Source organism: Ranitomeya imitator, chromosome 3 (assembly GCF_032444005.1).
Source record: "Ranitomeya imitator isolate aRanImi1 chromosome 3, aRanImi1.pri, whole genome shotgun sequence".
Classification (NCBI taxonomy): domain Eukaryota; kingdom Metazoa; phylum Chordata; class Amphibia; order Anura; family Dendrobatidae; genus Ranitomeya; species Ranitomeya imitator.
Window position 1 is genome coordinate 149,274,985 of NC_091284.1, and position 7,680 is coordinate 149,282,664.

A 7,680-nucleotide genomic window follows, 5' to 3' on the forward strand; every position below is an offset into this window, starting at 1 on the left:
GAAGGCTCAGACGACGCTCTGTTCTTTACAAGTCAATAGGAAGGCTCAGACCACGCTCTGTTTTTTTTACAGGTTAAGGCCGGCATCATACTAGAGAGTTTTAAGGACGTATGAGAGGCGCAAAAACTACGCATTGCACACGGACCAATGATTCTCTATGGGGCAGCTCCTATCTGCCGTATATTTCTCGGCCGTATTTTACGGGCTGAGAAAATCACAGCATGCTGCGTTTGTCAGCTTATTGCGCAAAAAATCTGCCAATTAAAGTCTATGGGGGCGAGAAAAATACGGATTACACACGGACCATCAGTGTGACTTGTGAGAAATACGCACCGGTGTTCTATAAAAAAGCCGGTAATTCAGTGCGGTGTACAGTAAAATCACACTGACAGGTTAGAATAGATCAAATTAATGTCTACACATAGTATAGGTATATATATATATATATATAATATATATATATCAGTGAGACACACATATATATTTATATTTAGTACAGCGCTAGATAGCATAAAAGCCGGTAATTGAATTACCGGCTTTTGCTATCTCCTTATCAAACGCAACAGGATATGAGACATGGTTTACATGCAGTAAACCATTTCATATCCCTTTTTTTTGCATATTCCTCTCTACTAATGTTAGTAGAGTCTGTGTGCAAAATTTGGGGGCTCTAGCTGTTAAAGGGTTAAATCGCAGAAAAAACTGTCGTGGGCTCCCGCGCAATTTTCTCCGCCAGAGTGGCAAAGCCAGTGACTGAGGGCAGATATTAATAGCCTAAAGAGGGACCATGGTTATTGCCCCCCCCCTGGCTAAAAACATCTGTCCCCAACCACCCCAGAAAAGGCACATCTGTAAGATGCGCCTATTCTTGCACTTAGCCACTCTCTTCCCACTCCCCTGTAGCAGTGGGATATGGGGTAAAAAAGGGTTAATGCCACCTTGCTATTATAAGGTGACATTAAGCCTGGTTAATAATGGTGAGGTGTCAATAAGACACCTCTCCATTATTAATCCAATAGTAGTAAACGGTTAATAAAACACACACACATTAGGAAAAATGTTTGTTTTTTTTAAATAAAGACACAGGGTGTTGTAATAGTTTATTATACTCTTAATCCAAATGACGACCCTCGTTCTGTAAAAGAAAAAATATAAAAAAGCAACAATATCCCATACCTTTCCGGCGCTCAGTCACGTCCCACCCTGTAAATCCATCTGAAGGGGTTAAAAAAATTTACAGCCAGGAGCCTGCTAATGCAGCTGTGCCCCTGGCTGTAAAAATTGGGGAATGAATTGAAAGCAGTTGCCATATGGATTACATACGGAGGTTTACATGCGCAAAATACGCAGCCACACCCTGCCTACGGATGACATACGGATCACTGTTTTGGGATCATTTCTGCGTATTACGGCCGTAAAATACAGACCGTATTTCCCTACACTGAGTGTGACGCTGAGCTTATAGGAAGGCTCAGATGACACTCTGTTCTTTACAAGTCAATAGGAAGGCTCAGACGACGCTGTTTTTTACAGGTTAATAGGAAGGCTCAGATGACACGCTGTTCTTTACAAGTTAATAGGAAGGCTCAGACGACGCTGTTTTTTACAGGTTAATAGGAAGGCTCAGATGACACGCTGTTCTTTACAAGTTAATAGGAAGGATCAGATGACGCTCTGTTTTTCACAAGTCAGTAGGAAAGCTCAGACCATGCTCTGTTCTTTATAAGTCAATAGGAAGGCTCAGACGATGCTCTGTTCTTTACAAGTTAATAGGATGGCTCAGACAATAGTCTGTTCTTTATAAGTCAATAGGATGGCTCAGACGACGCTCTGTTTTTTACAGGTTAATAGGACGGCTCAGACGACGCTCTGTTTGCAAGTCAATAGGAAGGCTCAGACGACGCTCTGTTTTTTACAGGTTAATAGGAAGGCGCAGATAACGCTCTGTTCTGTACAAGTTAATAGGAAGGATCTTTTTGAGCGTTTTCACTTCAGAAAGTGCTACCAGTTTCTTCTTTGTTGAATGGGAAAAAAAATTACCAGAAAAAAACTATTAAAAAACACATGGAAAAATGTTCGAAAAAAGTATTGGCTGTCAACTAAAGAAATTACCAAAAAGACTCTAAGGGCAGAGACAGACTGCCGTATTTCTCGTGTGAGAATTGCATCACACTGCAGGCACTGGTCGTCACCTCTCATGACCTGAGCAAGACAACGTGATGGATTACTATGCAGCTGTCAGGCTCAGGTCAGGAGAGCCGACAGCCAGTACGATGCGATTCTCGCTTGAGAAATACAGCAGTCTGTCTCTGCCCTAAAGGATAAAAACCATTGGTGTGTCCAGAAGCATTCTCCTAAAGGAAAGCTTGGCAAGTTTGCCCGTGATTAATATATATGGTGTGCACACACCCCAATTACCTGGTCAGTGTTGTAACCTTAAGCTGGAGGACCCTATGCTAAGTTTCCACTAGGGCCCCCAACTATCAAGGGTCTCTAATATTGGATAAATGGACACTTAGGACCTAATTTAACAAAGCAATTTCGCTAGAATTTTGGCTTTAATTGCTTTAACCAATACACGACCTTGGACGTGTCCATACGTCCTGGCTGGGTAGGACTTACCGACCTTGGAATATGTTTATGTACTGGCAAAAATGCGTCAATGTGACCAGAGGCACCGTAATCACATTAAGGTGCTTGCTGTTTCTGACATCAGGGAAAGGGGACTCGTCGCCATGGGGGGTTTTGCCCCCGCAACAATGATCGCTGTGATTGCTGTTCAATTCTGAACACTTAATCACAACCATTTCAGTTTCTCATGCAATGAAATACTGAGGTCCAGCAATGATCGATGCTATAACTGCACCATATCATAGGCTGAAGCCTAGAAGCGGCAGCGTCACCAGGCCAATCACTGATTCGTGCCATCGAACGATGACATCTGATGGCACCAATCAGTGATCAGAGACACAGTCTGACCTCACCGAGACCGCCCTGCATCGCCTCATTCCATCTTGGAGATATTGCAAAGCGGTCACTGTTGTTCTGCTACAGATCTACTGGGCCTTGTGGTGCCACAGACATTTTGACACCTGTGCCATAACTACTGCTGCTGCTATTTCTGTAAGAAGAAAGAAGACGTTCATGATCCATTACTGACCTGTTCCTGTCCCCTACTTTTTCATAATTCCACCTTCTGCCGTCGAGCGCTGATCATTACTTGATCGCTTGTTTTTTGGTAATTTTTTTGTACGTCATGTAGCCGTTGATCAGTGACACACATAACTGATCAGCGTGCGTGCTCACTTTTGGCTTTTTCCCTGTCCATTGTTTCTCCCCCTTCCCTTTGCACCACCTCCATGCATGCGTCCTGCAGCCACTGAGCTGCTAATTAGTGACACGTCACTGACAAAAATCCATGTTCACTTTTGGCTAGGACTTTTTCCCTGCCCAGTTTTTCTCCCCTTCCCCGTATGCAGCACCTCCATGCGTGCGTCCTATGACCACTGATTACATTTCAAAAACCTGACCGGCACATCCAAACATAGACTCAGTGTGAACAGGTGCTGAACCTAGAGTCGCCAACTCGTATATAGTTAAGTAAATAAGGCAGCACACTGCAGCGCTAGAACATACAAACTTGAAAAGCGAAATTTGAACTGCATTACTGCACTAGAAATATGAAAAATGAGAGCTTTTAGCGCATAAAAATGGCCAATTTTATGTGTACCTGGTAGCCCCGTTACGGCATCTCTCTTATACCAGGTCCTAAACTTGCCTTACCTCGCTGAGAATAAACGTCTCCATCTGAATGGGTACATGTGAAAACCTCTTACTAGACTAAAATTCTCTCTCTCTGTGGAGGGGTATTGGACCTGCTGTAATTAAAACACCTGAAGCTAGAAGGCGGAGTGCACGATCAGAAGGCTAAAGAATACATTTCAAAAACCTGACCTGCACATCCAAACATAGACTGAGTGTGAACAGGTGCTGAACCTAGAGTCGCCAACTCGTATATAGTTAAGTAAATAAGGCAGCACACTGCAGCGCTAGAACATACAAACTTGAAAAGCGAAACTTGAACTGCATTACTGCACTAGAAATAAGAAAAAGGAGAGCTTTTAGCGCATAAAATGGCCAATTTTATGTGTACCTGGTAGCCCCGTTACGGCATCTCTCTTATACCAGGTCCTAAACTTGCCTTACCTCGCTGAGAATAAACGTCTCCATCTGAATGGGTACATGTGAAAACCTCTTACTAGACTAAAATTCTCTCTCTGTGGAGGGGTATTAGACCTGCTGTAATTAAAACACCTGAAGCTAGGAGGCGGAGTGCACGATCAGAAGGCTAAAGAATACATTTCAAAAACCTGACCGGCACATCCAAACATAGACTCAGTGTGAACAGGTGCTGAACCTAGAGTCGCCAACTCGTATATAGTTAAGTAAATAAGGCAGCACACTGCAGCGCTAGAACATACAAACTTGAAAAGCGAAACTTGAACTGCATTACTGCACTAGAAATATGAAAAATGAGAGCTTTTAGCGCATAAAAATGGCCAATTTTATGTGTACCTGGTAGCCCCGTTACGGCATCTCTCTTATACCAGGTCCTAAACTTGCCTTACCTCGCTGAGAATAAACGTCTCCATCTGAATGGGTACATGTGAAAACCTCTTACTAGACTAAAATTCTCTCTCTCTGTGGAGGGGTATTGGACCTGCTGTAATTAAAACACCTGAAGCTAGGAGGCGGAGTGCACGATCAGAAGGCTAAAGAATACATTTCAAAAACCTGACCGGCACATCCAAACATAGACTCAGTGTGAACAGGTGCTGAACCTAGAGTCGCCAACTTGTATATAGTTAAGTAAATAAGGCAGCACACTGCAGCGCTAGAACATACAAACTTGAAAGCGAAATTTGAACTGCATTACTGCACTAGAAATATGAAAAATGAGAGCTTTTAGCGCATAAAAATGGGCAATTTTATGTGTACCTGGTAGCCCCGTTACGGCATCTCTCTTATACCAGGTCCTAAACTTGCCTTACCTCGCTGAGAATAAACGTCTCCATCTGAATGGGTACATGTGAAAACCTCTTACTAGACTAAAATTCTCTCTCTCTGTGGAGGGGTATTGGACCTGCTGTAATTAAAACACCTGAAGCTAGGAGGCGGCCCTGCGCTTAGTAACCCGATGTTTACCCTGGTTACCAGTGAAGACATCGCTGGATCGGCGTCACACACGCCGATCCAGTGATGTCAGCGGGAGATCCAGCGACGAAATAAAGTTCTGGACTTTCCTCAGCGACCAACGATCTCCCAGCAGGGGCCTGATCGTTGGTCGCTGTCACACATAACGATTTCCTTAACGATATCGTTGCTACGTCACAAAAAGTAACGATATCGTTATGTGTGACGGTACCTTTACTCTGCTTGTTGGATCTGCTGGTTTTCTGACCTTTGGCTCCCTTTCGGAATATCCATCCACCTCACACTTGGTTACCTCATTATCTCTTGGTTTGATCTTGGCACCTTTAACTACTCTCCAGTGTACATCGTCTCCTCTGCACCCAGGCGTCTGGCGCCACCCTCAACCACCTCCTTCCCTTTCATGTGGTTCAGGTCCTGTTTGCTACCCGGTGAGTTCCCCGCCGCTCTGCTCTCAGCTCCCTTGCTGTGGCGCGCAGCTCTCCCCGCAGCAGTAATATCCGGGAGTTGTGACACTTTATATTTTGTTGTCCTGGTTCTCACTGATTCACCTGTCATCCGTCAAGACCCACTCTGCTGCATAACCTGATGGACTCTGCTCTATAACATGCAGCTTTCTGATCAGACTGCGTATTCACCGTGACAGGTTTTCTATAAGTCTATCTACCTAATAGGTGTAGACTTTTCATTATTGAATAATCAAGGTTACTGTAATATTGCAGAGTTGTAAGCTTTACCAACGTTCACTAGCTGTCACTTTATGTGAGATACAAGTTTTGTTTTTTTTAGGGGAAGGTTGCAAAAACAACAATGTATATTGTGACATTTTATGGGTGCAACCAAGTAGAAGGTGTGGTAATTTTTTGTTAGTGTTTCACATGTCCCTTTCATTAGATTAAGCAACAAATCGGCTATAGTGAGAATGGAAGTTTCATTGTGATTTCAAGTAAAAAAACAAGCCAGAGCAGGTTTAAAGCTTCAGCAAAGCTGGCTATCAAGAATGGAGGGGTCCCCACTCTGATTTATTTTAATTAAATAAGTAATTTAAGAAATTGGCATGGGATCCCTTCCATTTTTGACAACCCACCTTGCTAAAGCAGACATCTGGGGGCTTGTGTTCTCAGACTGGTAAGAGGCCATGGATATTGGCCCCCAGCCTAAAAATAGCAGCGCACAGCCACCCAGAAAAATCACATCTATTAGATGCGCCAATTCTGGCGCTTTGCCTGGCTCTTCCAATTTGCCCTGTCGCGGTGGCAAGTTGGGTTCATATTTGTGGGGTTGATGTCACCTTTGTATTGTCAGGTGACATTAAGCCCGCGGCTTTGTAATGGAGACACCTATCCATTATTAATCCTATAATTGTATTGTAAATAAACACAGAGCCAGAGTAAAGTATTTTAACCCCTTAACATCCAGTGACATTACAATTGAAAATCTGTAGGTGACCTGAAGAGGTCTGACCACAGGTGATTCCCTCATGATCTGACAGATTTGGAACTACTGCAAGAAAAAGTGGTGAAGAGATTGCCATTTGTAGATGCTCTATGCTTCTATGCCCATGTCAAAAAGTCAACGTGTACTTTGGCAAAGTAATAGTTTAGCCTTTTTATATACAATGTAGACTTCCCTTTGATTTCAATGAATAAATGCACCTATAATGCATATAATTTATAGTGCACATAAGTTGTATTGCACATTAAATTTGTAAAAAAAAAAGTGGCTATTACTTACAATGGTTACAGCCACAGCTGTTTATACACAGAACGTTGACTGACACCAGGGCGTCACCACCCCTATCACTGAAAGCTGAATCCGGCTAGTGGGAATAAAGATTTTCATTTCCTCCCAGCAGCGGGGCTCTCAGTGCCAGCACTACACAGTGTCATAATGCTTGTAACCTGTAGATGAAACCCATATCTGCAGATTAATAGCATTATTTTACATGACAAGTTCCTTTTAATCCTTTTTTATGAATCCCCCTAAACAATGCTGTGAGTCCCTAAAAATCAAATTTTTCCTTTAATTTACTTCAGCTCAAATTATCTATTCAGCCTTGTATGAATTGAAGAAAATGGTAATCACTGGTAACTATCCATTATGCCTGATACATCAAAGCTTTTACACCAGTATTCTGGCATTAAAGGCTTTGAAAAGTGGCATAATTTGGATGTAACCAGTGATTGTGCTAAAATTATGCGACTCTTGCCATTCTCACACCAATTGGCAATTACGCCTGACCTCCGACAAAGTGGCGACTGCTGCTCGTTAAATTATTTTCAAATGGCGTCGTTGTCTGAATCACAAATCTAAATAATAAATTGTGACAAATTCTGGTATTTCTTAAGAATTACAACACTGGAATACAGTAATTTATTGAATCTCACAGTTTAGATTTTACTGTGAAAGTAATGCTAAAGTTCCTTAAATTTCAAGAATGGTGGCAGGTGTCAGGAAGTTCAGTTTTTT